This window comes from Hypomesus nipponensis, chromosome 7, assembly GCF_054491055.1.
Source record: "Hypomesus nipponensis isolate SF chromosome 7, ASM5449105v1, whole genome shotgun sequence".
Taxonomy (NCBI): domain Eukaryota; kingdom Metazoa; phylum Chordata; class Actinopteri; order Osmeriformes; family Osmeridae; genus Hypomesus; species Hypomesus nipponensis.
The window spans coordinates 15,118,435-15,145,907 of NC_140367.1; the positions used below are offsets into that span (position 1 = coordinate 15,118,435).

At 48.4% G+C, this 27,473-nt stretch overlaps 42 non-coding genes across 42 annotated transcripts; all 42 read right to left on the bottom strand.

Annotated features, from left to right (window-relative positions):
* Nucleotides 1–71: 71 nt before the first annotated feature.
* trnaf-gaa (transfer RNA phenylalanine (anticodon GAA)) lies at nt 72–144 on the bottom strand. Its single transcript has one exon. It is a non-coding gene; the product is annotated as a tRNA-Phe (tRNA).
* A 703-nt stretch (nt 145–847) lies between these two features.
* On the bottom strand, nt 848–920 carry trnaf-gaa (transfer RNA phenylalanine (anticodon GAA)). Its single transcript has one exon. It is a non-coding gene; the product is annotated as a tRNA-Phe (tRNA).
* Nucleotides 921–2,009: 1,089 nt separating this feature from the next.
* On the bottom strand, nt 2,010–2,082 carry trnaf-gaa (transfer RNA phenylalanine (anticodon GAA)). Its single transcript has one exon. It is a non-coding gene; the product is annotated as a tRNA-Phe (tRNA).
* Nucleotides 2,083–3,565: 1,483 nt separating this feature from the next.
* trnaf-gaa (transfer RNA phenylalanine (anticodon GAA)) lies at nt 3,566–3,638 on the bottom strand. The gene has a single exon. It is a non-coding gene; the product is annotated as a tRNA-Phe (tRNA).
* A 707-nt stretch (nt 3,639–4,345) lies between these two features.
* trnaf-gaa (transfer RNA phenylalanine (anticodon GAA)) lies at nt 4,346–4,418 on the bottom strand. Its single transcript has one exon. It is a non-coding gene; the product is annotated as a tRNA-Phe (tRNA).
* A 313-nt stretch (nt 4,419–4,731) lies between these two features.
* On the bottom strand, nt 4,732–4,804 carry trnaf-gaa (transfer RNA phenylalanine (anticodon GAA)). Its single transcript has one exon. It is a non-coding gene; the product is annotated as a tRNA-Phe (tRNA).
* Nucleotides 4,805–5,507: 703 nt separating this feature from the next.
* Nucleotides 5,508–5,580, bottom strand: trnaf-gaa (transfer RNA phenylalanine (anticodon GAA)). Its single transcript has one exon. It is a non-coding gene; the product is annotated as a tRNA-Phe (tRNA).
* Nucleotides 5,581–5,893: 313 nt separating this feature from the next.
* Nucleotides 5,894–5,966, bottom strand: trnaf-gaa (transfer RNA phenylalanine (anticodon GAA)). Its single transcript has one exon. It is a non-coding gene; the product is annotated as a tRNA-Phe (tRNA).
* Nucleotides 5,967–6,283: 317 nt separating this feature from the next.
* trnaf-gaa (transfer RNA phenylalanine (anticodon GAA)) lies at nt 6,284–6,356 on the bottom strand. Its single transcript has one exon. It is a non-coding gene; the product is annotated as a tRNA-Phe (tRNA).
* Nucleotides 6,357–6,673: 317 nt separating this feature from the next.
* trnaf-gaa (transfer RNA phenylalanine (anticodon GAA)) lies at nt 6,674–6,746 on the bottom strand. The gene has a single exon. It is a non-coding gene; the product is annotated as a tRNA-Phe (tRNA).
* A 317-nt stretch (nt 6,747–7,063) lies between these two features.
* trnaf-gaa (transfer RNA phenylalanine (anticodon GAA)) lies at nt 7,064–7,136 on the bottom strand. Its single transcript has one exon. It is a non-coding gene; the product is annotated as a tRNA-Phe (tRNA).
* Nucleotides 7,137–7,453: 317 nt separating this feature from the next.
* trnaf-gaa (transfer RNA phenylalanine (anticodon GAA)) lies at nt 7,454–7,526 on the bottom strand. Its single transcript has one exon. It is a non-coding gene; the product is annotated as a tRNA-Phe (tRNA).
* Nucleotides 7,527–8,627: 1,101 nt separating this feature from the next.
* Nucleotides 8,628–8,700, bottom strand: trnaf-gaa (transfer RNA phenylalanine (anticodon GAA)). The gene has a single exon. It is a non-coding gene; the product is annotated as a tRNA-Phe (tRNA).
* Nucleotides 8,701–9,407: 707 nt separating this feature from the next.
* Nucleotides 9,408–9,480, bottom strand: trnaf-gaa (transfer RNA phenylalanine (anticodon GAA)). The gene has a single exon. It is a non-coding gene; the product is annotated as a tRNA-Phe (tRNA).
* Nucleotides 9,481–10,959: 1,479 nt separating this feature from the next.
* Nucleotides 10,960–11,032, bottom strand: trnaf-gaa (transfer RNA phenylalanine (anticodon GAA)). The gene has a single exon. It is a non-coding gene; the product is annotated as a tRNA-Phe (tRNA).
* A 707-nt stretch (nt 11,033–11,739) lies between these two features.
* trnaf-gaa (transfer RNA phenylalanine (anticodon GAA)) lies at nt 11,740–11,812 on the bottom strand. Its single transcript has one exon. It is a non-coding gene; the product is annotated as a tRNA-Phe (tRNA).
* Nucleotides 11,813–12,125: 313 nt separating this feature from the next.
* trnaf-gaa (transfer RNA phenylalanine (anticodon GAA)) lies at nt 12,126–12,198 on the bottom strand. Its single transcript has one exon. It is a non-coding gene; the product is annotated as a tRNA-Phe (tRNA).
* Nucleotides 12,199–12,901: 703 nt separating this feature from the next.
* trnaf-gaa (transfer RNA phenylalanine (anticodon GAA)) lies at nt 12,902–12,974 on the bottom strand. Its single transcript has one exon. It is a non-coding gene; the product is annotated as a tRNA-Phe (tRNA).
* Nucleotides 12,975–14,063: 1,089 nt separating this feature from the next.
* On the bottom strand, nt 14,064–14,136 carry trnaf-gaa (transfer RNA phenylalanine (anticodon GAA)). Its single transcript has one exon. It is a non-coding gene; the product is annotated as a tRNA-Phe (tRNA).
* Nucleotides 14,137–14,843: 707 nt separating this feature from the next.
* Nucleotides 14,844–14,916, bottom strand: trnaf-gaa (transfer RNA phenylalanine (anticodon GAA)). The gene has a single exon. It is a non-coding gene; the product is annotated as a tRNA-Phe (tRNA).
* Nucleotides 14,917–15,233: 317 nt separating this feature from the next.
* On the bottom strand, nt 15,234–15,306 carry trnaf-gaa (transfer RNA phenylalanine (anticodon GAA)). The gene has a single exon. It is a non-coding gene; the product is annotated as a tRNA-Phe (tRNA).
* A 707-nt stretch (nt 15,307–16,013) lies between these two features.
* On the bottom strand, nt 16,014–16,086 carry trnaf-gaa (transfer RNA phenylalanine (anticodon GAA)). Its single transcript has one exon. It is a non-coding gene; the product is annotated as a tRNA-Phe (tRNA).
* Nucleotides 16,087–16,403: 317 nt separating this feature from the next.
* On the bottom strand, nt 16,404–16,476 carry trnaf-gaa (transfer RNA phenylalanine (anticodon GAA)). The gene has a single exon. It is a non-coding gene; the product is annotated as a tRNA-Phe (tRNA).
* A 317-nt stretch (nt 16,477–16,793) lies between these two features.
* trnaf-gaa (transfer RNA phenylalanine (anticodon GAA)) lies at nt 16,794–16,866 on the bottom strand. The gene has a single exon. It is a non-coding gene; the product is annotated as a tRNA-Phe (tRNA).
* A 317-nt stretch (nt 16,867–17,183) lies between these two features.
* On the bottom strand, nt 17,184–17,256 carry trnaf-gaa (transfer RNA phenylalanine (anticodon GAA)). The gene has a single exon. It is a non-coding gene; the product is annotated as a tRNA-Phe (tRNA).
* Nucleotides 17,257–17,573: 317 nt separating this feature from the next.
* On the bottom strand, nt 17,574–17,646 carry trnaf-gaa (transfer RNA phenylalanine (anticodon GAA)). Its single transcript has one exon. It is a non-coding gene; the product is annotated as a tRNA-Phe (tRNA).
* A 317-nt stretch (nt 17,647–17,963) lies between these two features.
* On the bottom strand, nt 17,964–18,036 carry trnaf-gaa (transfer RNA phenylalanine (anticodon GAA)). The gene has a single exon. It is a non-coding gene; the product is annotated as a tRNA-Phe (tRNA).
* A 317-nt stretch (nt 18,037–18,353) lies between these two features.
* On the bottom strand, nt 18,354–18,426 carry trnaf-gaa (transfer RNA phenylalanine (anticodon GAA)). The gene has a single exon. It is a non-coding gene; the product is annotated as a tRNA-Phe (tRNA).
* A 1,101-nt stretch (nt 18,427–19,527) lies between these two features.
* trnaf-gaa (transfer RNA phenylalanine (anticodon GAA)) lies at nt 19,528–19,600 on the bottom strand. Its single transcript has one exon. It is a non-coding gene; the product is annotated as a tRNA-Phe (tRNA).
* A 707-nt stretch (nt 19,601–20,307) lies between these two features.
* On the bottom strand, nt 20,308–20,380 carry trnaf-gaa (transfer RNA phenylalanine (anticodon GAA)). The gene has a single exon. It is a non-coding gene; the product is annotated as a tRNA-Phe (tRNA).
* A 313-nt stretch (nt 20,381–20,693) lies between these two features.
* On the bottom strand, nt 20,694–20,766 carry trnaf-gaa (transfer RNA phenylalanine (anticodon GAA)). The gene has a single exon. It is a non-coding gene; the product is annotated as a tRNA-Phe (tRNA).
* Nucleotides 20,767–21,469: 703 nt separating this feature from the next.
* trnaf-gaa (transfer RNA phenylalanine (anticodon GAA)) lies at nt 21,470–21,542 on the bottom strand. Its single transcript has one exon. It is a non-coding gene; the product is annotated as a tRNA-Phe (tRNA).
* A 1,089-nt stretch (nt 21,543–22,631) lies between these two features.
* Nucleotides 22,632–22,704, bottom strand: trnaf-gaa (transfer RNA phenylalanine (anticodon GAA)). The gene has a single exon. It is a non-coding gene; the product is annotated as a tRNA-Phe (tRNA).
* Nucleotides 22,705–23,411: 707 nt separating this feature from the next.
* On the bottom strand, nt 23,412–23,484 carry trnaf-gaa (transfer RNA phenylalanine (anticodon GAA)). Its single transcript has one exon. It is a non-coding gene; the product is annotated as a tRNA-Phe (tRNA).
* A 317-nt stretch (nt 23,485–23,801) lies between these two features.
* Nucleotides 23,802–23,874, bottom strand: trnaf-gaa (transfer RNA phenylalanine (anticodon GAA)). The gene has a single exon. It is a non-coding gene; the product is annotated as a tRNA-Phe (tRNA).
* Nucleotides 23,875–24,191: 317 nt separating this feature from the next.
* Nucleotides 24,192–24,264, bottom strand: trnaf-gaa (transfer RNA phenylalanine (anticodon GAA)). Its single transcript has one exon. It is a non-coding gene; the product is annotated as a tRNA-Phe (tRNA).
* Nucleotides 24,265–24,581: 317 nt separating this feature from the next.
* On the bottom strand, nt 24,582–24,654 carry trnaf-gaa (transfer RNA phenylalanine (anticodon GAA)). Its single transcript has one exon. It is a non-coding gene; the product is annotated as a tRNA-Phe (tRNA).
* Nucleotides 24,655–24,971: 317 nt separating this feature from the next.
* On the bottom strand, nt 24,972–25,044 carry trnaf-gaa (transfer RNA phenylalanine (anticodon GAA)). The gene has a single exon. It is a non-coding gene; the product is annotated as a tRNA-Phe (tRNA).
* Nucleotides 25,045–25,361: 317 nt separating this feature from the next.
* On the bottom strand, nt 25,362–25,434 carry trnaf-gaa (transfer RNA phenylalanine (anticodon GAA)). The gene has a single exon. It is a non-coding gene; the product is annotated as a tRNA-Phe (tRNA).
* Nucleotides 25,435–26,527: 1,093 nt separating this feature from the next.
* trnaf-gaa (transfer RNA phenylalanine (anticodon GAA)) lies at nt 26,528–26,600 on the bottom strand. The gene has a single exon. It is a non-coding gene; the product is annotated as a tRNA-Phe (tRNA).
* A 317-nt stretch (nt 26,601–26,917) lies between these two features.
* On the bottom strand, nt 26,918–26,990 carry trnaf-gaa (transfer RNA phenylalanine (anticodon GAA)). The gene has a single exon. It is a non-coding gene; the product is annotated as a tRNA-Phe (tRNA).
* Nucleotides 26,991–27,307: 317 nt separating this feature from the next.
* Nucleotides 27,308–27,380, bottom strand: trnaf-gaa (transfer RNA phenylalanine (anticodon GAA)). Its single transcript has one exon. It is a non-coding gene; the product is annotated as a tRNA-Phe (tRNA).
* Between the last annotated feature and the right edge of the window lie 93 nt (nt 27,381–27,473).

The following is a 27,473-nucleotide window of genomic DNA, read 5'->3' on the forward strand; positions in this document are numbered from 1 at the left end:
GCGTGACCTTTGAGAAAATGCACCGTCAATCACTTCCTTGAGTAGACTATACTCTGGAAACACCAAACCCTTGCCGAAACCCGGGATCGAACCAGGGACCTTTAGATCTTCAGTCTAACGCTCTCCCAACTGAGCTATTTCGGCACAAAGTCAACAGGCTGCAGTAGCATGTCCAAGCCTTGCCACAGACGCGAGCAAGAAAGAAAAAAATGTCCAAAAAGCTGTTAATGGAGTTTTGCGAGTTGCCATATCATCCAATGATGGAGGGGAAACACAGCCTACTGGTGCACTTCGCTGCGCTATCAGCTCCGATATTTAAAAGCGACAAGTTTATGCAGCAGGTCCCGTGTCACGCCTTTCTCTGACCAGTCAGTGGTCAGCAGTGTTTTGGCGTGACCTTTGAGAAAATGCACCGTCAACCACTTCCTTGAGTAGACTTTACTTTGGAAACACCAAACCCTTGCCGAAACCCGGGATTGAACCAGGGACCTTTAGATCTTCAGTCTAACACTCTCCCAACTGAGCTATTTCGGCACAGAACAGGCTGCAGTAGCATGTCCAAGCCTCGCCACAGACGCGAGCAATAAAGAAAAACATGTCCAAAAAGCTGTTAATGGAGTTTTGCGAGTTGCCCTATCATTTAATGATGGAGGGGAAACACAGCCTACTGGTGCACTTCGCTGCGCTATCAGCTCCGATATTTAAAAGCGACAAGTTTATGCAGCAGGTCCCGTGTCGCGCCTTTCTCTGACCAGTCAATGGTCAGCAGTGTTTTGGCGTGACCTTTGAGAAAATGCACCGTCAACCACTTCCTTGAGTAGACTGTACTTTGGAAACACCAAATCCTTGCCGAAACCCGGGATCGAACCAGGGACCTTTAGATCTTCAGTCTAACACTCTCCCAACTGAGCTATTTCGGCACAGAACAGGCTGTGGTAGCTTGTCCAATCCGTGCCACAGACGCGGGCAAGAAAGAAAAACATGTCCAAAAAGCTGTTAATGGAGTTTTGCGAGTTGCCCTATCATTTAATGATGGAGGGGAAACACAGCCTACTGGTGCACTTCGCTGCGCTATCAGCTCCGATATTTAAAAGCGACAAGTTTATGCAGCAGGTCCCGTGTCGCGCCTTTCTCTGACCAGTCAATGGTCAGCAGTGTTTTGGCGTGACTTTTGAGAAAATGCACCGTCAACCACTTCCTTGAGTAGAGTGTACTTTGGAAACACCAAACCCTTGCCGAAACCCGGGATCGAACCAGGGACCTTTAGATCTTCAGTCTAACGCTTTCCCAACTGAGCTATTTCGGCACAAAGTCAACAGGCTGCAGTAGCATGTCCAAGCCTTGCCACAGACGCGAGCAAGAAAGAAAAAAATGTCCAAAAAGCTGTTAATGGAGTTTTGCGAGTTGCCATATCATCCAATGATGGAGGGGAAACACAGCCTACTGGTGCACTTCGCTGCGCTATCAGCTCCGATATTTAAAAGCGACAAGTTTATGCAGCAGGTCCCGTGTCACGCCTTTCTCTGACCAGTCAGTGGTCAGCAGTGTTTTGGCGTGACCTTTGAGAAAATGCACCGTCAACCACTTCCTTGAGTAGACTTTACTTTGGAAACACCAAACCCTTGCCGAAACCCGGGATTGAACCAGGGACCTTTAGATCTTCAGTCTAACACTCTCCCAACTGAGCTATTTCGGCACAGAACAGGCTGCAGTAGCATGTCCAAGCCTCGCCACAGACGCGAGCAATAAAGAAAAACATGTCCAAAAAGCTGTTAATGGAGTTTTGCGAGTTGCCCTATCATTTAATGATGGAGGGGAAACACAGCCTATTGGTGCACTTCGCTGCGCTATCAGCTCCAATATTTAAAAGCGACAAGTTTATGCAGCAGGTCCCGTGTTGCGCCTTTCTCTGACCAGTCAATGGTCAGCAGTGTTTTGGCGTGACTTTTGAGAAAATGCACCGTCAACCACTTCCTTGAGTAGAGTGTACTTTGGAAACACCAAACCCTTGCCGAAACCCGGGATCGAACCAGGGACCTTTAGATCTTCAGTCTAACGCTCTCCCAACTGAGCTATTTCGGCACAAAGTCAACAGGCTGCAGTAGCATGTCCAAGCCTTGCCACAGACGCGAGCAAGAAAGAAAAACATGTCCAAAAAGCTGTTAATGGAGTTTTGCGAGTTGCCATATCATCCAATGATGGAGGGGAAACACAGCCTACTGGTGCACTTCGCTGCGCTATCAGCTCCGATATTTAAAAGCGACAAGTTTATGCAGCAGGTCCCGTGTCACGCCTTTCTCTGACCAGTCAGTGGTCAGCAGTGTTTTGGCGTGACTTTTGAGAAAATGCACCGTCAACCACTTCCTTGAGTAGATTGTACTTTAGAAACACCAAACCCTTGCCGAAACCCGGGAGTGAACCAGGGACCTTTAGATCTTCAGTCTAACACTCTCCCAACTGAGCTATTTCGGCACAAAGTCAACAGGCTGCAGTAGCATGTCCAAGCCTTGCCACAGACGCGAGCAAGAAAGAAAAACATGTCCAAAAAGCTGTTAATGGAGTTTTGCGAGTTGCCATATCATCCAATGATGGAGGGGAAACACAGCCTACTGGTGCACTTCGCTGCGCTATCAGCTCCGATATTTAAAAGCGACAAGTTTATGCAGCAGGTCCCGTGTCACGCCTTTCTCTGACCAGTCAGTGGTCAGCAGTGTTTTGGCGTGACCTTTGAGAAAATGCACCGTCAATCACTTCCTTGAGTAGACTATACTCTGGAAACACCAAACCCTTGCCGAAACCCGGGATCGAACCAGGGACCTTTAGATCTTCAGTCTAACGCTTTCCCAACTGAGCTATTTCGGCACAAAGTCAACAGGCTGCAGTAGCATGTCCAAGCCTTGCCACAGACGCGAGCAAGAAAGAAAAAAATGTCCAAAAAGCTGTTAATGGAGTTTTGCGAGTTGCCATATCATCCAATGATGGAGGGGAAACACAGCCTACTGGTGCACTTCGCTGCGCTATCAGCTCCGATATTTAAAAGCGACAAGTTTATGCAGCAGGTCCCGTGTCACGCCTTTCTCTGACCAGTCAGTGGTCAGCAGTGTTTTGGCGTGACCTTTGAGAAAATGCACCGTCAACCACTTCCTTGAGTAGACTTTACTTTGGAAACACCAAACCCTTGCCGAAACCCGGGATTGAACCAGGGACCTTTAGATCTTCAGTCTAACACTCTCCCAACTGAGCTATTTCGGCACAGAACAGGCTGCAGTAGCATGTCCAAGCCTCGCCACAGACGCGAGCAATAAAGAAAAACATGTCCAAAAAGCTGTTAATGGAGTTTTGCGAGTTGCCCTATCATTTAATGATGGAGGGGAAACACAGCCTATTGGTGCACTTCGCTGCGCTATCAGCTCCAATATTTAAAAGCGACAAGTTTATGCAGCAGGTCCCGTGTTGCGCCTTTCTCTGACCAGTCAATGGTCAGCAGTGTTTTGGCGTGACTTTTGAGAAAATGCACCGTCAACCACTTCCTTGAGTAGAGTGTACTTTGGAAACACCAAACCCTTGCCGAAACCCGGGATCGAACCAGGGACCTTTAGATCTTCAGTCTAACGCTCTCCCAACTGAGCTATTTCGGCACAAAGTCAACAGGCTGCAGTAGCATGTCCAAGCCTTGCCACAGACGCGAGCAAGAAAGAAAAACATGTCCAAAAAGCTGTTAATGGAGTTTTGCGAGTTGCCATATCATCCAATGATGGAGGGGAAACACAGCCTACTGGTGCACTTCGCTGCGCTATCAGCTCCGATATTTAAAAGCGACAAGTTTATGCAGCAGGTCCCGTGTCACGCCTTTCTCTGACCAGTCAGTGGTCAGCAGTGTTTTGGCGTGACTTTTGAGAAAATGCACCGTCAACCACTTCCTTGAGTAGATTGTACTTTAGAAACACCAAACCCTTGCCGAAACCCGGGAGTGAACCAGGGACCTTTAGATCTTCAGTCTAACACTCTCCCAACTGAGCTAATTCGGCACAAAGTCAACAGGCTGCAGTAGCATGTCCAAGCCTTGCCACAGACGCGAGCAAGAAAGAAAAACATGTCCAAAAAGCTGTTAATGGAGTTTTGCGAGTTGTCATATCATCCAATGATGGAGGGGAAACACGGCCTACTGGTGCACTTCGCTGCGCTATCAGCTCCGATATTTAAAAGCGACAAGTTTATGCAGCAGGTCCCGTGTCACGCCTTTCTCTGACCAGTCAGTGGTCAGCAGTGTTTTGGCGTGACCTTTGAGAAAATGCACCGTCAACCACTTCCTTGAGTAGACTGTACTTTGGAAACACCAAATCCTTGCCGAAACCCGGGATCGAACCAGGGACCTTTAGATCTTCAGTCTAACACTCTCCCAACTGAGCTATTTCGGCACAGAACAGGCTGTGGTAGCTTGTCCAATCCGTGCCACAGACGCGGGCAAGAAAGAAAAACATGTCCAAAAAGCTGTTAATGGAGTTTTGCGAGTTGCCCTATCATTTAATGATGGAGGGGAAACACAGCCTACTGGTGCACTTCGCTGCGCTATCAGCTCCGATATTTAAAAGCGACAAGTTTATGCAGCAGGTCCCGTGTCGCGCCTTTCTCTGACCAGTCAATGGTCAGCAGTGTTTTGGCGTGACCTTTGAGAAAATGCACCGTCAATCACTTCCTTGAGTAGACTATACTCTGGAAACACCAAACCCTTGCCGAAACCCGGGATCGAACCAGGGACCTTTAGATCTTCAGTCTAACGCTCTCCCAACTGAGCTATTTCGGCACAAAGTCAACAGGCTGCAGTAGCATGTCCAAGCCTTGCCACAGACGCGAGCAAGAAAGAAAAACATGTCCAAAAAGCTGTTAATGGAGTTTTGCGAGTTGCCATATCATCCAATGATGGAGGGGAAACACAGCCTACTGGTGCACTTCGCTGCGCTATCAGCTCCGATATTTAAAAGCGACAAGTTTATGCAGCAGGTCCCGTGTCACGCCTTTCTCTGACCAGTCAGTGGTCAGCAGTGTTTTGGCGTGACCTTTGAGAAAATGCACCGTCAACCACTTCCTTGAGTAGACTTTACTTTGGAAACACCAAACCCTTGCCGAAACCCGGGATTGAACCAGGGACCTTTAGATCTTCAGTCTAACACTCTCCCAACTGAGCTATTTCGGCACAGAACAGGCTGCAGTAGCATGTCCAAGCCTCGCCACAGACGCGAGCAATAAAGAAAAACATGTCCAAAAAGCTGTTAATGGAGTTTTGCGAGTTGCCCTATCATTTAATGATGGAGGGGAAACACAGCCTACTGGTGCACTTCGCTGCGCTATCAGCTCCGATATTTAAAAGCGACAAGTTTATGCAGCAGGTCCCGTGTCGCGCCTTTCTCTGACCAGTCAATGGTCAGCAGTGTTTTGGCGTGACCTTTGAGAAAATGCACCGTCAACCACTTCCTTGAGTAGACTGTACTTTGGAAACACCAAATCCTTGCCGAAACCCGGGATCGAACCAGGGACCTTTAGATCTTCAGTCTAACACTCTCCCAACTGAGCTATTTCGGCACAGAACAGGCTGTGGTAGCTTGTCCAATCCGTGCCACAGACGCGGGCAAGAAAGAAAAACATGTCCAAAAAGCTGTTAATGGAGTTTTGCGAGTTGCCCTATCATTTAATGATGGAGGGGAAACACAGCCTACTGGTGCACTTCGCTGCGCTATCAGCTCCGATATTTAAAAGCGACAAGTTTATGCAGCAGGTCCCGTGTCACGCCTTTCTCTGACCAGTCAGTGGTCAGCAGTGTTTTGGCGTGACCTTTGAGAAAATGCACCGTCAACCACTTCCTTGAGTAGACTTTACTTTGGAAACACCAAACCCTTGCCGAAACCCGGGATCGAACCAGGGACCTTTAGATCTTCAGTCTAACGCTCTCCCAACTGAGCTATTTCGGCACAAAGTCAACAGGCTGCAGTAGCATGTCCAAGCCTTGCCACAGACGCGAGCAAGAAAGAAAAACATGTCCAAAAAGCTGTTAATGGAGTTTTGCGAGTTGCCATATCATCCAATGATGGAGGGGAAACACAGCCTACTGGTGCACTTCGCTGCGCTATCAGCTCCGATATTTAAAAGCGACAAGTTTATGCAGCAGGTCCCGTGTCACGCCTTTCTCTGACCAGTCAGTGGTCAGCAGTGTTTTGGCGTGACCTTTGAGAAAATGCACCGTCAATCACTTCCTTGAGTAGACTATACTCTGGAAACACCAAACCCTTGCCGAAACCCGGGATCGAACCAGGGACCTTTAGATCTTCAGTCTAACGCTCTCCCAACTGAGCTATTTCGGCACAAAGTCAACAGGCTGCAGTAGCATGTCCAAGCCTTGCCACAGACGCGAGCAAGAAAGAAAAACATGTCCAAAAAGCTGTTAATGGAGTTTTGCGAGTTGCCATATCATCCAATGATGGAGGGGAAACACAGCCTACTGGTGCACTTCGCTGCGCTATCAGCTCCGATATTTAAAAGCGACAAGTTTATGCAGCAGGTCCCGTGTCACGCCTTTCTCTGACCAGTCAGTGGTCAGCAGTGTTTTGGCGTGACCTTTGAGAAAATGCACCGTCAATCACTTCCTTGAGTAGACTATACTCTGGAAACACCAAACCCTTGCCGAAACCCGGGATCGAACCAGGGACCTTTAGATCTTCAGTCTAACGCTCTCCCAACTGAGCTATTTCGGCACAAAGTCAACAGGCTGCAGTAGCATGTCCAAGCCTTGCCACAGACGCGAGCAAGAAAGAAAAACATGTCCAAAAAGCTGTTAATGGAGTTTTGCGAGTTGCCATATCATCCAATGATGGAGGGGAAACACAGCCTACTGGTGCACTTCGCTGCGCTATCAGCTCCGATATTTAAAAGCGACAAGTTTATGCAGCAGGTCCCGTGTCACGCCTTTCTCTGACCAGTCAGTGGTCAGCAGTGTTTTGGCGTGACCTTTGAGAAAATGCACCGTCAATCACTTCCTTGAGTAGACTATACTCTGGAAACACCAAACCCTTGCCGAAACCCGGGATCGAACCAGGGACCTTTAGATCTTCAGTCTAACGCTCTCCCAACTGAGCTATTTCGGCACAAAGTCAACAGGCTGCAGTAGCATGTCCAAGCCTTGCCACAGACGCGAGCAAGAAAGAAAAACATGTCCAAAAAGCTGTTAATGGAGTTTTGCGAGTTGCCATATCATCCAATGATGGAGGGGAAACACAGCCTACTGGTGCACTTCGCTGCGCTATCAGCTCCGATATTTAAAAGCGACAAGTTTATGCAGCAGGTCCCGTGTCACGCCTTTCTCTGACCAGTCAGTGGTCAGCAGTGTTTTGGCGTGACCTTTGAGAAAATGCACCGTCAATCACTTCCTTGAGTAGACTATACTCTGGAAACACCAAACCCTTGCCGAAACCCGGGATCGAACCAGGGACCTTTAGATCTTCAGTCTAACGCTCTCCCAACTGAGCTATTTCGGCACAAAGTCAACAGGCTGGTAGCAACAGGTAGCATGTCCAAGCCTCGCCACAGACGCGAGCAAGAAAGAAAAACATGTCCAAAAAGCTGTTAATGGAGTTTTGCGAGTTGCCCTATCATTTAATGATGGAGGGGAAACACAGCCTACTGGTGCACTTCGCTGCGCTATCAGCTCCGATATTTAAAAGCGACAAGTTTATGCAGCAGGTCCCGTGTTGCGCCTTTCTCTGACCAGTCAGTGGTCAGCAGTGTTTTGGCGTGACTTTTGAGAAAATGCACCGTCAACCACTTCCTTGAGTAGATTGTACTTTAGAAACACCAAACCCTTGCTGAAACCCGGGAGTGAACCAGGGACCTTTAGATCTTCAGTCTAACACTCTCCCAACTGAGCTAATTCGGCACAAAGTCAACAGGCTGCAGTAGCATGTCCAAGCCTTGCCACAGACGCGAGCAAGAAAGAAAAACATGTCCAAAAAGCTGTTAATGGAGTTTTGCGAGTTGTCATATCATCCAATGATGGAGGGGAAACACGGCCTACTGGTGCACTTCGCTGCGCTATCAGCTCCGATATTTAAAAGCGACAAGTTTATGCAGCAGGTCCCGTGTCACGCCTTTCTCTGACCAGTCAGTGGTCAGCAGTGTTTTGGCGTGACCTTTGAGAAAATGCACCGTCAATCACTTCCTTGAGTAGACTTTACTTTGGAAACACCAAACCCTTGCCGAAACCCGGGATTGAACCAGGGACCTTTAGATCTTCAGTCTAACACTCTCCCAACTGAGCTATTTCGGCACAGAACAGGCTGCAGTAGCATGTCCAAGCCTCGCCACAGACGCGAGCAATAAAGAAAAACATGTCCAAAAAGCTGTTAATGGAGTTTTGCGAGTTGCCCTATCATTTAATGATGGAGGGGAAACACAGCCTATTGGTGCACTTCGCTGCGCTATCAGCTCCAATATTTAAAAGCGACAAGTTTATGCAGCAGGTCCCGTGTTGCGCCTTTCTCTGACCAGTCAATGGTCAGCAGTGTTTTGGCGTGACTTTTGAGAAAATGCACCGTCAACCACTTCCTTGAGTAGAGTGTACTTTGGAAACACCAAACCCTTGCCGAAACCCGGGATCGAACCAGGGACCTTTAGATCTTCAGTCTAACGCTCTCCCAACTGAGCTATTTCGGCACAAAGTCAACAGGCTGCAGTAGCATGTCCAAGCCTTGCCACAGACGCGAGCAAGAAAGAAAAACATGTCCAAAAAGCTGTTAATGGAGTTTTGCGAGTTGCCATATCATCCAATGATGGAGGGGAAACACAGCCTACTGGTGCACTTCGCTGCGCTATCAGCTCCGATATTTAAAAGCGACAAGTTTATGCAGCAGGTCCCGTGTCACGCCTTTCTCTGACCAGTCAGTGGTCAGCAGTGTTTTGGCGTGACTTTTGAGAAAATGCACCGTCAACCACTTCCTTGAGTAGATTGTACTTTAGAAACACCAAACCCTTGCCGAAACCCGGGAGTGAACCAGGGACCTTTAGATCTTCAGTCTAACACTCTCCCAACTGAGCTAATTCGGCACAAAGACAACAGGCTGCAGTAGCATGTCCAAGCCTTGCCACAGACGCGAGCAAGAAAGAAAAACATGTCCAAAAAGCTGTTAATGGAGTTTTGCGAGTTGTCATATCATCCAATGATGGAGGGGAAACACGGCCTACTGGTGCAGTTCGCTGCGCTATCAGCTCCGATATTTAAAAGCGACAAGTTTATGCAGCAGGTCCCGTGTCACGCCTTTCTCTGACCAGTCAGTGGTCAGCAGTGTTTTGGCGTGACCTTTGAGAAAATGCACCGTCAACCACTTCCTTGAGTAGACTGTACTTTGGAAACACCAAATCCTTGCCGAAACCCGGGATCGAACCAGGGACCTTTAGATCTTCAGTCTAACACTCTCCCAACTGAGCTATTTCGGCACAGAACAGGCTGTGGTAGCTTGTCCAATCCGTGCCACAGAGGCGGGCAAGAAAGAAAAACATGTCCAAAAAGCTGTTAATGGAGTTTTGCGAGTTGCCCTATCATTTAATGATGGAGGGGAAACACAGCCTACTGGTGCACTTCGCTGCGCTATCAGCTCCGATATTTAAAAGCGACAAGTTTATGCAGCAGGTCCCGTGTCGCGCCTTTCTCTGACCAGTCAATGGTCAGCAGTGTTTTGGCGTGACTTTTGAGAAAATGCACCGTCAACCACTTCCTTGAGTAGAGTGTACTTTGGAAACACCAAACCCTTGCCGAAACCCGGGATCAAACCAGGGACCTTTAGATCTTCAGTCTAACGCTCTCCCAACTGAGCTATTTCGGCACAAAGTCAACAGGCTGCAGTAGCATGTCCAAGCCTTGCCACAGACGCGAGCAAGAAAGAAAAACATGTCCAAAAAGCTGTTAATGGAGTTTTGCGAGTTGCCATATCATCCAATGATGGAGGGGAAACACAGCCTACTGGTGCACTTCACTGCGCTATCAGCTCCGATATTTAAAAGCGACAAGTTTATGCAGCAGGTCCCGTGTCACGCCTTTCTCTGACCAGTCAGTGGTCAGCAGTGTTTTGGCGTGACCTTTGAGAAAATGCACCGTCAATCACTTCCTTGAGTAGACTATACTCTGGAAACACCAAACCCTTGCCGAAACCCGGGATCGAACCAGGGACCTTTAGATCTTCAGTCTAACGCTTTCCCAACTGAGCTATTTCGGCACAAAGTCAACAGGCTGCAGTAGCATGTCCAAGCCTTGCCACAGACGCGAGCAAGAAAGAAAAAAATGTCCAAAAAGCTGTTAATGGAGTTTTGCGAGTTGCCATATCATCCAATGATGGAGGGGAAACACAGCCTACTGGTGCACTTCGCTGCGCTATCAGCTCCGATATTTAAAAGCGACAAGTTTATGCAGCAGGTCCCGTGTCACGCCTTTCTCTGACCAGTCAGTGGTCAGCAGTGTTTTGGCGTGACCTTTGAGAAAATGCACCGTCAACCACTTCCTTGAGTAGACTTTACTTTGGAAACACCAAACCCTTGCCGAAACCCGGGATTGAACCAGGGACCTTTAGATCTTCAGTCTAACACTCTCCCAACTGAGCTATTTCGGCACAGAACAGGCTGCAGTAGCATGTCCAAGCCTCGCCACAGACGCGAGCAATAAAGAAAAACATGTCCAAAAAGCTGTTAATGGAGTTTTGCGAGTTGCCCTATCATTTAATGATGGAGGGGAAACACAGCCTATTGGTGCACTTCGCTGCGCTATCAGCTCCAATATTTAAAAGCGACAAGTTTATGCAGCAGGTCCCGTGTTGCGCCTTTCTCTGACCAGTCAATGGTCAGCAGTGTTTTGGCGTGACTTTTGAGAAAATGCACCGTCAACCACTTCCTTGAGTAGAGTGTACTTTGGAAACACCAAACCCTTGCCGAAACCCGGGATCGAACCAGGGACCTTTAGATCTTCAGTCTAACGCTCTCCCAACTGAGCTATTTCGGCACAAAGTCAACAGGCTGCAGTAGCATGTCCAAGCCTTGCCACAGACGCGAGCAAGAAAGAAAAACATGTCCAAAAAGCTGTTAATGGAGTTTTGCGAGTTGCCATATCATCCAATGATGGAGGGGAAACACAGCCTACTGGTGCACTTCGCTGCGCTATCAGCTCCGATATTTAAAAGCGACAAGTTTATGCAGCAGGTCCCGTGTCACGCCTTTCTCTGACCAGTCAGTGGTCAGCAGTGTTTTGGCGTGACTTTTGAGAAAATGCACCGTCAACCACTTCCTTGAGTAGATTGTACTTTAGAAACACCAAACCCTTGCCGAAACCCGGGAGTGAACCAGGGACCTTTAGATCTTCAGTCTAACACTCTCCCAACTGAGCTAATTCGGCACAAAGTCAACAGGCTGCAGTAGCATGTCCAAGCCTTGCCACAGACGCGAGCAAGAAAGAAAAACATGTCCAAAAAGCTGTTAATGGAGTTTTGCGAGTTGTCATATCATCCAATGATGGAGGGGAAACACGGCCTACTGGTGCAGTTCGCTGCGCTATCAGCTCCGATATTTAAAAGCGACAAGTTTATGCAGCAGGTCCCGTGTCACGCCTTTCTCTGACCAGTCAGTGGTCAGCAGTGTTTTGGCGTGACCTTTGAGAAAATGCACCGTCAACCACTTCCTTGAGTAGACTGTACTTTGGAAACACCAAATCCTTGCCGAAACCCGGGATCGAACCAGGGACCTTTAGATCTTCAGTCTAACACTCTCCCAACTGAGCTATTTCGGCACAGAACAGGCTGTGGTAGCTTGTCCAATCCGTGCCACAGACGCGGGCAAGAAAGAAAAACATGTCCAAAAAGCTGTTAATGGAGTTTTGCGAGTTGCCCTATCATTTAATGATGGAGGGGAAACACAGCCTACTGGTGCACTTCGCTGCGCTATCAGCTCCGATATTTAAAAGCGACAAGTTTATGCAGCAGGTCCCGTGTCGCGCCTTTCTCTGACCAGTCAATGGTCAGCAGTGTTTTGGCGTGACCTTTGAGAAAATGCACCGTCAATCACTTCCTTGAGTAGACTATACTCTGGAAACACCAAACCCTTGCCGAAACCCGGGATCGAACCAGGGACCTTTAGATCTTCAGTCTAACGCTCTCCCAACTGAGCTATTTCGGCACAAAGTCAACAGGCTGCAGTAGCATGTCCAAGCCTTGCCACAGACGCGAGCAAGAAAGAAAAAAATGTCCAAAAAGCTGTTAATGGAGTTTTGCGAGTTGCCATATCATCCAATGATGGAGGGGAAACACAGCCTACTGGTGCACTTCGCTGCGCTATCAGCTCCGATATTTAAAAGCGACAAGTTTATGCAGCAGGTCCCGTGTCACGCCTTTCTCTGACCAGTCAGTGGTCAGCAGTGTTTTGGCGTGACCTTTGAGAAAATGCACCGTCAACCACTTCCTTGAGTAGACTTTACTTTGGAAACACCAAACCCTTGCCGAAACCCGGGATTGAACCAGGGACCTTTAGATCTTCAGTCTAACACTCTCCCAACTGAGCTATTTCGGCACAGAACAGGCTGCAGTAGCATGTCCAAGCCTCGCCACAGACGCGAGCAATAAAGAAAAACATGTCCAAAAAGCTGTTAATGGAGTTTTGCGAGTTGCCCTATCATTTAATGATGGAGGGGAAACACAGCCTACTGGTGCACTTCGCTGCGCTATCAGCTCCGATATTTAAAAGCGACAAGTTTATGCAGCAGGTCCCGTGTCGCGCCTTTCTCTGACCAGTCAATGGTCAGCAGTGTTTTGGCGTGACCTTTGAGAAAATGCACCGTCAACCACTTCCTTGAGTAGACTGTACTTTGGAAACACCAAATCCTTGCCGAAACCCGGGATCGAACCAGGGACCTTTAGATCTTCAGTCTAACACTCTCCCAACTGAGCTATTTCGGCACAGAACAGGCTGTGGTAGCTTGTCCAATCCGTGCCACAGACGCGGGCAAGAAAGAAAAACATGTCCAAAAAGCTGTTAATGGAGTTTTGCGAGTTGCCCTATCATTTAATGATGGAGGGGAAACACAGCCTACTGGTGCACTTCGCTGCGCTATCAGCTCCGATATTTAAAAGCGACAAGTTTATGCAGCAGGTCCCGTGTCGCGCCTTTCTCTGACCAGTCAATGGTCAGCAGTGTTTTGGCGTGACTTTTGAGAAAATGCACCGTCAACCACTTCCTTGAGTAGAGTGTACTTTGGAAACACCAAACCCTTGCCGAAACCCGGGAACGAACCAGGGACCTTTAGATCTTCAGTCTAACGCTCTCCCAACTGAGCTATTTCGGCACAAAGTCAACAGGCTGCAGTAGCATGTCCAAGCCTTGCCACAGACGCGAGCAAGAAAGAAAAACATGTCCAAAAAGCTGTTAATGGAGTTTTGCGAGTTGCCATATCATCCAATGATGGAGGGGAAACACGGCCTACTGGTGCACTTCGCTGCGCTATCAGCTCCGATATTTAAAAGCGACAAGTTTATGCAGCAGGTCCCGTGTCACGCCTTTCTATGACCAGTCAGTGGTCAGCAGTGTTTTGGCGTGACCTTTGAGAAAATGCACCGTCAACCACTTCCTTGAGTAGACTGTACTTTGGAAACACCAAATCCTTGCCGAAACCCGGGATCGAACCAGGGACCTTTATATCTTCAGTCTAACACTCTCCCAACTGAGCTATTTCGGCACAGAACAGGCTGTGGTAGCTTGTCCAATCCGTGCCACAGACGCGGGCAAGAAAGAAAAACATGTCCAAAAAGCTGTTAATGGAGTTTTGCGAGTTGCCCTATCATTTAATGATGGAGGGGAAACACAGCCTACTGGTGCACTTCGCTGCGCTATCAGCTCCGATATTTAAAAGCGACAAGTTTATGCAGCAGGTCCCGTGTCGCGCCTTTCTCTGACCAGTCAATGGTCAGCAGTGTTTTGGCGTGACTTTTGAGAAAATGCACCGTCAACCATTTCCTTGAGTAGAGTGTACTTTGGAAACACCAAACCCTTGCCGAAACCCGGGATCGAACCAGGGACCTTTAGATCTTCAGTCTAACGCTCTCCCAACTGAGCTATTTCGGCACAAAGTCAACAGGCTGCAGTAGCATGTCCAAGCCTTGCCACAGACGCGAGCAAGAAAGAAAAACATGTCCAAAAAGCTGTTAATGGAGTTTTGCGAGTTGCCATATCATCCAATGATGGAGGGGAAACACAGCCTACTGGTGCACTTCGCTGCGCTATCAGCTCCGATATTTAAAAGCGACAAGTTTATGCAGCAGGTCCCGTGTCACGCCTTTCTCTGACCAGTCAATGGTCAGCAGTGTTTTGGCGTGACCTTTGAGAAAATGCACCGTCAATCACTTCCTTGAGTAGACTATACTCTGGAAACACCAAACCCTTGCCGAAACCCGGGATCGAACCAGGGACCTTTAGATATTCAGTCTAACGCTCTCCCAACTGAGCTATTTCGGCACAAAGTCAACAGGCTGCAGTAGCATGTCCAAGCCTTGCCACAGACGCGAGCAAGAAAGAAAAACATGTCCAAAAAGCTGTTAATGGAGTTTTGCGAGTTGCCATATCATCCAATGATGGAGGGGAAACACAGCCTACTGGTGCACTTCGCTGCGCTATCAGCTCCGATATTTAAAAGCGACAAGTTTATGCAGCAGGTCCCGTGTCACGCCTTTCTCTGACCAGTCAGTGGTCAGCAGTGTTTTGGCGTGACCTTTGAGAAAATGCACCGTCAATCACTTCCTTGAGTAGACTATACTCTGGAAACACCAAACCCTTGCCGAAACCCGGGATCGAACCAGGGACCTTTAGATCTTCAGTCTAACGCTCTCCCAACTGAGCTATTTCGGCACAAAGTCAACAGGCTGCAGTAGCATGTCCAAGCCTTGCCACAGACGCGAGCAAGAAAGAAAAACATGTCCAAAAAGCTGTTAATGGAGTTTTGCGAGTTGCCATATCATCCAATGATGGAGGGGAAACACAGCCTACTGGTGCACTTCGCTGCGCTATCAGCTCCGATATTTAAAAGCGACAAGTTTATGCAGCAGGTCCCGTGTCACGCCTTTCTCTGACCAGTCAGTGGTCAGCAGTGTTTTGGCGTGACCTTTGAGAAAATGCACCGTCAATCACTTCCTTGAGTAGACTATACTCTGGAAACACCAAACCCTTGCCGAAACCCGGGATCGAACCAGGGACCTTTAGATCTTCAGTCTAACGCTCTCCCAACTGAGCTATTTCGGCACAAAGTCAACAGGCTGCAGTAGCATGTCCAAGCCTTGCCACAGACGCGAGCAAGAAAGAAAAACATGTCCAAAAAGCTGTTAATGGAGTTTTGCGAGTTGCCCTATCATTTAATGATGGAGGGGAAACACAGCCTATTGGTGCACTTCGCTGCGCTATCAGCTCCAATATTTAAAAGCGACAAGTTTATGCAGCAGGTCCCGTGTCACGCCTTTCTCTGACCAGTCAATGGTCAGCAGTGTTTTGGCGTGACTTTTGAGAAAATGCACCGTCAACCACTTCCTTGAGTAGAGTGTACTTTGGAAACACCAAACCCTTGCCGAAACCCGGGATCGAACCAGGGACTTTTAGATCTTCAGTCTAACGCTCTCCCAACTGAGCTATTTCGGCACAAAGTCAACAGGCTGCAGTAGCATGTCCAAGCCTTGCCACAGACGCGAGCAAGAAAGAAAAACATGTCCAAAAAGCTGTTAATGGAGTTTTGCGAGTTGCCATATCATCCAATGATGGAGGGGAAACACAGCCTACTGGTGCACTTCGCTGCGCTATCAGCTCCGATATTTAAAAGCGACAAGTTTATGCAGCAGGTCCCGTGTCACGCCTTTCTCTGACCAGTCAGTGGTCAGCAGTGTTTTGGCGTGACCTTTGAGAAAATGCACCGTCAATCACTTCCTTGAGTAGACTATACTCTGGAAACACCAAACCCTTGCCGAAACCCGGGATCGAACCAGGGACCTTTAGATCTTCAGTCTAACGCTCTCCCAACTGAGCTATTTCGGCACAAAGTCAACAGGCTGCAGTAGCATGTCCAAGCCTTGCCACAGACGCGAGCAAGAAAGAAAAACATGTCCAAAAAGCTGTTAATGGAGTTTTGCGAGTTGCCATATCATCCAATGATGGAGGGGAAACACAGCCTACTGGTGCACTTCGCTGCGCTATCAGCTCCGATATTTAAAAGCGACAAGTTTATGCAGCAGGTCCCGTGTCACGCCTTTCTCTGACCAGTCAGTGGTCAGCAGTGTTTTGGCGTGACCTTTGAGAAAATGCACCGTCAATCACTTCCTTGAGTAGACTATACTCTGGAAACACCAAACCCTTGCCGAAACCCGGGATCGAACCAGGGACCTTTAGATCTTCAGTCTAACGCTCTCCCAACTGAGCTATTTCGGCACAAAGTCAACAGGCTGCAGTAGCATGTCCAAGCCTTGCCACAGACGCGAGCAAGAAAGAAAAACATGTCCAAAAAGCTGTTAATGGAGTTTTGCGAGTTGCCATATCATCCAATGATGGAGGGGAAACACAGCCTACTGGTGCACTTCGCTGCGCTATCAGCTCCGATATTTAAAAGCGACAAGTTTATGCAGCAGGTCCCGTGTCACGCCTTTCTCTGACCAGTCAGTGGTCAGCAGTGTTTTGGCGTGACCTTTGAGAAAATGCACCGTCAATCACTTCCTTGAGTAGACTATACTCTGGAAACACCAAACCCTTGCCGAAACCCGGGATCGAACCAGGGACCTTTAGATCTTCAGTCTAACGCTCTCCCAACTGAGCTATTTCGGCACAAAGTCAACAGGCTGCAGTAGCATGTCCAAGCCTTGCCACAGACGCGAGCAAGAAAGAAAAACATGTCCAAAAAGCTGTTAATGGAGTTTTGCGAGTTGCCATATCATCCAATGATGGAGGGGAAACACAGCCTACTGGTGCACTTCGCTGCGCTATCAGCTCCGATATTTAAAAGCGACAAGTTTATGCAGCAGGTCCCGTGTCACGCCTTTCTCTGACCAGTCAGTGGTCAGCAGTGTTTTGGCGTGACCTTTGAGAAAATGCACCGTCAATCACTTCCTTGAGTAGACTATACTCTGGAAACACCAAACCCTTGCCGAAACCCGGGATCGAACCAGGGACCTTTAGATCTTCAGTCTAACGCTCTCCCAACTGAGCTATTTCGGCACAAAGTCAACAGGCTGCAGTAGCATGTCCAAGCCTTGCCACAGACGCGAGCAAGAAAGAAAAACATGTCCAAAAAGCTGTTAATGGAGTTTTGCGAGTTGCCATATCATCCAATGATGGAGGGGAAACACAGCCTACTGGTGCACTTCGCTGCGCTATCAGCTCCGATATTTAAAAGCGACAAGTTTATGCAGCAGGTCCCGTGTCACGCCTTTCTCTGACCAGTCAGTGGTCAGCAGTGTTTTGGCGTGACCTTTGAGAAAATGCACCGTCAATCACTTTCTTGAGTAGACTATACTCTGGAAACACCAAACCCTTGCCGAAACCCGGGATCGAACCAGGGACCTTTAGATCTTCAGTCTAACGCTCTCCCAACTGAGCTATTTCGGCACAAAGTCAACAGGCTGCAGTAGCATGTCCAAGCCTTGCCACAGACGCGAGCAAGAAAGAAAAACATGTCCAAAAAGCTGTTAATGGAGTTTTGCGAGTTGCCATATCATCCAATGATGGAGGGGAAACACAGCCTACTGGTGCACTTCGCTGCGCTATCAGCTCCGATATTTAAAAGCGACAAGTTTATGCAGCAGGTCCCGTGTCACGCCTTTCTCTGACCAGTCAGTGGTCAGCAGTGTTTTGGCGTGACCTTTGAGAAAATGCACCGTCAATCACTTCCTTGAGTAGACTATACTCTGGAAACACCAAACCCTTGCCGAAACCCGGGATCGAACCAGGGACCTTTAGATCTTCAGTCTAACGCTCTCCCAACTGAGCTATTTCGGCACAAAGTCAACAGGCTGCAGTAGCATGTCCAAGCCTTGCCACAGACGCGAGCAAGAAAGAAAAACATGTCCAAAAAGCTGTTAATGGAGTTTTGCGAGTTGCCATATCATCCAATGATGGAGGGGAAACACAGCCTACTGGTGCACTTCGCTGCGCTATCAGCTCCGATATTTAAAAGCGACAAGTTTATGCAGCAGGTCCCGTGTCACGCCTTTCTCTGACCAGTCAGTGGTCAGCAGTGTTTTGGCGTGACCTTTGAGAAAATGCACCGTCAATCACTTCCTTGAGTAGACTATACTCTGGAAACACCAAACCCTTGCCGAAACCCGGGATCGAACCAGGGACCTTTAGATCTTCAGTCTAACGCTCTCCCAACTGAGCTATTTCGGCACAAAGTCAACAGGCTGGTAGCAACAGGTAGCATGTCCAAGCCTCGCCACAGACGCGAGCAAGAAAGAAAAACATGTCCAAAAAGCTGTTAATGGAGTTTTGCGAGTTGCCCTATCATTTAATGATGGAGGGGAAACACAGCCTACTGGTGCACTTCGCTGCGCTATCAGCTCCGATATTTAAAAGCGACAAGTTTATGCAGCAGGTCCCGTGTTGCGCCTTTCTCTGACCAGTCAGTGGTCAGCAGTGTTTTGGCGTGACTTTTGAGAAAATGCACCGTCAACCACTTCCTTGAGTAGATTGTACTTTAGAAACACCAAACCCTTGCTGAAACCCGGGAGTGAACCAGGGACCTTTAGATCTTCAGTCTAACACTCTCCCAACTGAGCTAATTCGGCACAAAGTCAACAGGCTGCAGTAGCATGTCCAAGCCTTGCCACAGACGCGAGCAAGAAAGAAAAACATGTCCAAAAAGCTGTTAATGGAGTTTTGCGAGTTGCCATATCATCCAATGATGGAGGGGAAACACAGCCTACTGGTGCACTTCGCTGCGCTATCAGCTCCGATATTTAAAAGCGACAAGTTTATGCAGCAGGTCCCGTGTCACGCCTTTCTCTGACCAGTCAGTGGTCAGCAGTGTTTTGGCGTGACCTTTGAGAAAATGCACCGTCAACCACTTCCTTGAGTAGACTTTACTTTGGAAACACCAAACCCTTGCCGAAACCCGGGATTGAACCAGGGACCTTTAGATCTTCAGTCTAACACTCTCCCAACTGAGCTATTTCGGCACAGAACAGGCTGCAGTAGCATGTCCAAGCCTCGCCACAGACGCGAGCAATAAAGAAAAACATGTCCAAAAAGCTGTTAATGGAGTTTTGCGAGTTGCCCTATCATTTAATGATGGAGGGGAAACACAGCCTATTGGTGCACTTCGCTGCGCTATCAGCTCCAATATTTAAAAGCGACAAGTTTATGCAGCAGGTCCCGTGTTGCGCCTTTCTCTGACCAGTCAATGGTCAGCAGTGTTTTGGCGTGACTTTTGAGAAAATGCACCGTCAACCACTTCCTTGAGTAGAGTGTACTTTGGAAACACCAAACCCTTGCCGAAACCCGGGATCGAACCAGGGACCTTTAGATCTTCAGTCTAACGCTCTCCCAACTGAGCTATTTCGGCACAAAGTCAACAGGCTGCAGTAGCATGTCCAAGCCTTGCCACAGACGCGAGCAAGAAAGAAAAACATGTCCAAAAAGCTGTTAATGGAGTTTTGCGAGTTGCCATATCATCCAATGATGGAGGGGAAACACAGCCTACTGGTGCACTTCGCTGCGCTATCAGCTCCGATATTTAAAAGCGACAAGTTTATGCAGCAGGTCCCGTGTCACGCCTTTCTCTGACCAGTCAGTGGTCAGCAGTGTTTTGGCGTGACTTTTGAGAAAATGCACCGTCAACCACTTCCTTGAGTAGATTGTACTTTAGAAACACCAAACCCTTGCCGAAACCCGGGAGTGAACCAGGGACCTTTAGATCTTCAGTCTAACACTCTCCCAACTGAGCTAATTCGGCACAAAGTCAACAGGCTGCAGTAGCATGTCCAAGCCTTGCCACAGACGCGAGCAAGAAAGAAAAACATGTCCAAAAAGCTGTTAATGGAGTTTTGCGAGTTGTCATATCATCCAATGATGGAGGGGAAACACGGCCTACTGGTGCAGTTCGCTGCGCTATCAGCTCCGATATTTAAAAGCGACAAGTTTATGCAGCAGGTCCCGTGTCACGCCTTTCTCTGACCAGTCAGTGGTCAGCAGTGTTTTGGCGTGACCTTTGAGAAAATGCACCGTCAACCACTTCCTTGAGTAGACTGTACTTTGGAAACACCAAATCCTTGCCGAAACCCGGGATCGAACCAGGGACCTTTAGATCTTCAGTCTAACACTCTCCCAACTGAGCTATTTCGGCACAGAACAGGCTGTGGTAGCTTGTCCAATCCGTGCCACAGACGCGGGCAAGAAAGAAAAACATGTCCAAAAAGCTGTTAATGGAGTTTTGCGAGTTGCCCTATCATTTAATGATGGAGGGGAAACACAGCCTACTGGTGCACTTCGCTGCGCTATCAGCTCCGATATTTAAAAGCGACAAGTTTATGCAGCAGGTCCCGTGTCGCGCCTTTCTCTGACCAGTCAATGGTCAGCAGTGTTTTGGCGTGACCTTTGAGAAAATGCACCGTCAATCACTTCCTTGAGTAGACTATACTCTGGAAACACCAAACCCTTGCCGAAACCCGGGATCGAACCAGGGACCTTTAGATCTTCAGTCTAACGCTCTCCCAACTGAGCTATTTCGGCACAAAGTCAACAGGCTGCAGTAGCATGTCCAAGCCTTGCCACAGACGCGAGCAAGAAAGAAAAAAATGTCCAAAAAGCTGTTAATGGAGTTTTGCGAGTTGCCATATCATCCAATGATGGAGGGGAAACACAGCCTACTGGTGCACTTCGCTGCGCTATCAGCTCCGATATTTAAAAGCGACAAGTTTATGCAGCAGGTCCCGTGTCACGCCTTTCTCTGACCAGTCAGTGGTCAGCAGTGTTTTGGCGTGACCTTTGAGAAAATGCACCGTCAACCACTTCCTTGAGTAGACTTTACTTTGGAAACACCAAACCCTTGCCGAAACCCGGGATTGAACCAGGGACCTTTAGATCTTCAGTCTAACACTCTCCCAACTGAGCTATTTCGGCACAGAACAGGCTGCAGTAGCATGTCCAAGCCTCGCCACAGACGCGAGCAATAAAGAAAAACATGTCCAAAAAGCTGTTAATGGAGTTTTGCGAGTTGCCCTATCATTTAATGATGGAGGGGAAACACAGCCTACTGGTGCACTTCGCTGCGCTATCAGCTCCGATATTTAAAAGCGACAAGTTTATGCAGCAGGTCCCGTGTCGCGCCTTTCTCTGACCAGTCAATGGTCAGCAGTGTTTTGGCGTGACCTTTGAGAAAATGCACCGTCAACCACTTCCTTGAGTAGACTGTACTTTGGAAACACCAAATCCTTGCCGAAACCCGGGATCGAACCAGGGACCTTTAGATCTTCAGTCTAACACTCTCCCAACTGAGCTATTTCGGCACAGAACAGGCTGTGGTAGCTTGTCCAATCCGTGCCACAGACGCGGGCAAGAAAGAAAAACATGTCCAAAAAGCTGTTAATGGAGTTTTGCGAGTTGCCCTATCATTTAATGATGGAGGGGAAACACAGCCTACTGGTGCACTTCGCTGCGCTATCAGCTCCGATATTTAAAAGCGACAAGTTTATGCAGCAGGTCCCGTGTCGCGCCTTTCTCTGACCAGTCAATGGTCAGCAGTGTTTTGGCGTGACTTTTGAGAAAATGCACCGTCAACCACTTCCTTGAGTAGAGTGTACTTTGGAAACACCAAACCCTTGCCGAAACCCGGGAACGAACCAGGGACCTTTAGATCTTCAGTCTAACGCTCTCCCAACTGAGCTATTTCGGCACAAAGTCAACAGGCTGCAGTAGCATGTCCAAGCCTTGCCACAGACGCGAGCAAGAAAGAAAAACATGTCCAAAAAGCTGTTAATGGAGTTTTGCGAGTTGCCATATCATCCAATGATGGAGGGGAAACACGGCCTACTGGTGCACTTCGCTGCGCTATCAGCTCCGATATTTAAAAGCGACAAGTTTATGCAGCAGGTCCCGTGTCACGCCTTTCTATGACCAGTCAGTGGTCAGCAGTGTTTTGGCGTGACCTTTGAGAAAATGCACCGTCAACCACTTCCTTGAGTAGACTGTACTTTGGAAACACCAAATCCTTGCCGAAACCCGGGATCGAACCAGGGACCTTTATATCTTCAGTCTAACACTCTCCCAACTGAGCTATTTCGGCACAGAACAGGCTGTGGTAGCTTGTCCAATCCGTGCCACAGACGCGGGCAAGAAAGAAAAACATGTCCAAAAAGCTGTTAATGGAGTTTTGCGAGTTGCCCTATCATTTAATGATGGAGGGGAAACACAGCCTACTGGTGCACTTCGCTGCGCTATCAGCTCCGATATTTAAAAGCGACAAGTTTATGCAGCAGGTCCCGTGTCGCGCCTTTCTCTGACCAGTCAATGGTCAGCAGTGTTTTGGCGTGACTTTTGAGAAAATGCACCGTCAACCATTTCCTTGAGTAGAGTGTACTTTGGAAACACCAAACCCTTGCCGAAACCCGGGATCGAACCAGGGACCTTTAGATCTTCAGTCTAACGCTCTCCCAACTGAGCTATTTCGGCACAAAGTCAACAGGCTGCAGTAGCATGTCCAAGCCTTGCCACAGACGCGAGCAAGAAAGAAAAACATGTCCAAAAAGCTGTTAATGGAGTTTTGCGAGTTGCCATATCATCCAATGATGGAGGGGAAACACAGCCTACTGGTGCACTTCGCTGCGCTATCAGCTCCGATATTTAAAAGCGACAAGTTTATGCAGCAGGTCCCGTGTCACGCCTTTCTCTGACCAGTCAATGGTCAGCAGTGTTTTGGCGTGACCTTTGAGAAAATGCACCGTCAATCACTTCCTTGAGTAGACTATACTCTGGAAACACCAAACCCTTGCCGAAACCCGGGATCGAACCAGGGACCTTTAGATATTCAGTCTAACGCTCTCCCAACTGAGCTATTTCGGCACAAAGTCAACAGGCTGCAGTAGCATGTCCAAGCCTTGCCACAGACGCGAGCAAGAAAGAAAAACATGTCCAAAAAGCTGTTAATGGAGTTTTGCGAGTTGCCATATCATCCAATGATGGAGGGGAAACACAGCCTACTGGTGCACTTCGCTGCGCTATCAGCTCCGATATTTAAAAGCGACAAGTTTATGCAGCAGGTCCCGTGTCACGCCTTTCTCTGACCAGTCAGTGGTCAGCAGTGTTTTGGCGTGACCTTTGAGAAAATGCACCGTCAATCACTTCCTTGAGTAGACTATACTCTGGAAACACCAAACCCTTGCCGAAACCCGGGATCGAACCAGGGACCTTTAGATCTTCAGTCTAACGCTCTCCCAACTGAGCTATTTCGGCACAAAGTCAACAGGCTGCAGTAGCATGTCCAAGCCTTGCCACAGACGCGAGCAAGAAAGAAAAACATGTCCAAAAAGCTGTTAATGGAGTTTTGCGAGTTGCCATATCATCCAATGATGGAGGGGAAACACAGCCTACTGGTGCACTTCGCTGCGCTATCAGCTCCGATATTTAAAAGCGACAAGTTTATGCAGCAGGTCCCGTGTCACGCCTTTCTCTGACCAGTCAGTGGTCAGCAGTGTTTTGGCGTGACCTTTGAGAAAATGCACCGTCAATCACTTCCTTGAGTAGACTATACTCTGGAAACACCAAACCCTTGCCGAAACCCGGGATCGAACCAGGGACCTTTAGATCTTCAGTCTAACGCTCTCCCAACTGAGCTATTTCGGCACAAAGTCAACAGGCTGCAGTAGCATGTCCAAGCCTTGCCACAGACGCGAGCAAGAAAGAAAAACATGTCCAAAAAGCTGTTAATGGAGTTTTGCGAGTTGCCATATCATCCAATGATGGAGGGGAAACACAGCCTACTGGTGCACTTCGCTGCGCTATCAGCTCCGATATTTAAAAGCGACAAGTTTATGCAGCAGGTCCCGTGTCACGCCTTTCTCTGACCAGTCAGTGGTCAGCAGTGTTTTGGCGTGACCTTTGAGAAAATGCACCGTCAATCACTTCCTTGAGTAGACTATACTCTGGAAACACCAAACCCTTGCCGAAACCCGGGATCGAACCAGGGACCTTTAGATCTTCAGTCTAACGCTCTCCCAACTGAGCTATTTCGGCACAAAGTCAACAGGCTGCAGTAGCATGTCCAAGCCTTGCCACAGACGCGAGCAAGAAAGAAAAACATGTCCAAAAAGCTGTTAATGGAGTTTTGCGAGTTGCCATATCATCCAATGATGGAGGGGAAACACAGCCTACTGGTGCACTTCGCTGCGCTATCAGCTCCGATATTTAAAAGCGACAAGTTTATGCAGCAGGTCCCGTGTCACGCCTTTCTCTGACCAGTCAGTGGTCAGCAGTGTTTTGGCGTGACCTTTGAGAAAATGCACCGTCAATCACTTCCTTGAGTAGACTATACTCTGGAAACACCAAACCCTTGCCGAAACCCGGGATCGAACCAGGGACCTTTAGATCTTCAGTCTAACGCTCTCCCAACTGAGCTATTTCGGCACAAAGTCAACAGGCTGCAGTAGCATGTCCAAGCCTTGCCACAGACGCGAGCAAGAAAGAAAAACATGTCCAAAAAGCTGTTAATGGAGTTTTGCGAGTTGCCATATCATCCAATGATGGAGGGGAAACACAGCCTACTGGTGCACTTCGCTGCGCTATCAGCTCCGATATTTAAAAGCGACAAGTTTATGCAGCAGGTCCCGTGTCACGCCTTTCTCTGACCAGTCAGTGGTCAGCAGTGTTTTGGCGTGACCTTTGAGAAAATGCACCGTCAATCACTTCCTTGAGTAGACTATACTCTGGAAACACCAAACCCTTGCCGAAACCCGGGATCGAACCAGGGACCTTTAGATCTTCAGTCTAACGCTCTCCCAACTGAGCTATTTCGGCACAAAGTCAACAGGCTGCAGTAGCATGTCCAAGCCTTGCCACAGACGCGAGCAAGAAAGAAAAACATGTCCAAAAAGCTGTTAATGGAGTTTTGCGAGTTGCCATATCATCCAATGATGGAGGGGAAACACAGCCTACTGGTGCACTTCGCTGCGCTATCAGCTCCGATATTTAAAAGCGACAAGTTTATGCAGCAGGTCCCGTGTCACGCCTTTCTCTGACCAGTCAGTGGTCAGCAGTGTTTTGGCGTGACCTTTGAGAAAATGCACCGTCAATCACTTCCTTGAGTAGACTATACTCTGGAAACACCAAACCCTTGCCGAAACCCGGGATCGAACCAGGGACCTTTAGATCTTCAGTCTAACGCTCTCCCAACTGAGCTATTTCGGCACAAAGTCAACAGGCTGCAGTAGCATGTCCAAGCCTTGCCACAGACGCGAGCAAGAAAGAAAAACATGTCCAAAAAGCTGTTAATGGAGTTTTGCGAGTTGCCATATCATCCAATGATGGAGGGGAAACACAGCCTACTGGTGCACTTCGCTGCGCTATCAGCTCCGATATTTAAAAGCGACAAGTTTATGCAGCAGGTCCCGTGTCACGCCTTTCTCTGACCAGTCAGTGGTCAGCAGTGTTTTGGCGTGACTTTTGAGAAAATGCACCGTCAACCACTTCCTTGAGTAGACTTTACTTTGGAAACACCAAACCCTTGCCGAAACCCGGGATTGAACCAGGGACCTTTAGATCTTCAGTCTAACACTCTCCCAACTGAGCTATTTCGGCACAGAACAGGCTGCAGTAGCATGTCCAAGCCTCGCCACAGACGCGAGCAAGAAAGAAAAACATGTCCAAAAAGCTGTTAATGGAGTTTTGCGAGTTGCCCTATCATTTAATGATGGAGGGGAAACACAGCCTATTGGTGCACTTCGCTGCGCTATCAGCTCCAATATTTAAAAGCGACAAGTTTATGCAGCAGGTCCCGTGTCGCGCCTTTCTCTGACCAGTCAATGGTCAGCAGTGTTTTGGCGTGACTTTTGAGAAAATGCACCGTCAACCACTTCCTTGAGTAGAGTGTACTTTGGAAACACCAAACCCTTGCCGAAACCCGGGATCGAACCAGGGACTTTTAGATCTTCAGTCTAACGCTCTCCCAACTGAGCTATTTCGGCACAAAGTCAACAGGCTGCAGTAGCATGTCCAAGCCTTGCCACAGACGCGAGCAAGAAAGAAAAACATGTCCAAAAAGCTGTTAATGGAGTTTTGCGAGTTGCCATATCATCCAATGATGGAGGGGAAACACAGCCTACTGGTGCACTTCGCTGCGCTATCAGCTCCGATATTTAAAAGCGACAAGTTTATGCAGCAGGTCCCGTGTCACGCCTTTCTCTGACCAGTCAGTGGTCAGCAGTGTTTTGGCGTGACCTTTGAGAAAATGCACCGTCAATCACTTCCTTGAGTAGACTATACTCTGGAAACACCAAACCCTTGCCGAAACCCGGGATCGAACCAGGGACCTTTAGATCTTCAGTCTAACGCTCTCCCAACTGAGCTATTTCGGCACAAAGTCAACAGGCTGCAGTAGCATGTCCAAGCCTTGCCACAGACGCGAGCAAGAAAGAAAAACATGTCCAAAAAGCTGTTAATGGAGTTTTGCGAGTTGCCATATCATCCAATGATGGAGGGGAAACACAGCCTACTGGTGCACTTCGCTGCGCTATCAGCTCCGATATTTAAAAGCGACAAGTTTATGCAGCAGGTCCCGTGTCACGCCTTTCTCTGACCAGTCAGTGGTCAGCAGTGTTTTGGCGTGACCTTTGAGAAAATGCACCGTCAATCACTTCCTTGAGTAGACTATACTCTGGAAACACCAAACCCTTGCCGAAACCCGGGATCGAACCAGGGACCTTTAGATCTTCAGTCTAACGCTCTCCCAACTGAGCTATTTCGGCACAAAGTCAACAGGCTGCAGTAGCATGTCCAAGCCTTGCCACAGACGCGAGCAAGAAAGAAAAACATGTCCAAAAAGCTGTTAATGGAGTTTTGCGAGTTGCCATATCATCCAATGATGGAGGGGAAACACAGCCTACTGGTGCACTTCGCTGCGCTATCAGCTCCGATATTTAAAAGCGACAAGTTTATGCAGCAGGTCCCGTGTCACGCCTTTCTCTGACCAGTCAGTGGTCAGCAGTGTTTTGGCGTGACCTTTGAGAAAATGCACCGTCAATCACTTCCTTGAGTAGACTATACTCTGGAAACACCAAACCCTTGCCGAAACCCGGGATCGAACCAGGGACCTTTAGATCTTCAGTCTAACGCTCTCCCAACTGAGCTATTTCGGCACAAAGTCAACAGGCTGCAGTAGCATGTCCAAGCCTTGCCACAGACGCGAGCAAGAAAGAAAAACATGTCCAAAAAGCTGTTAATGGAGTTTT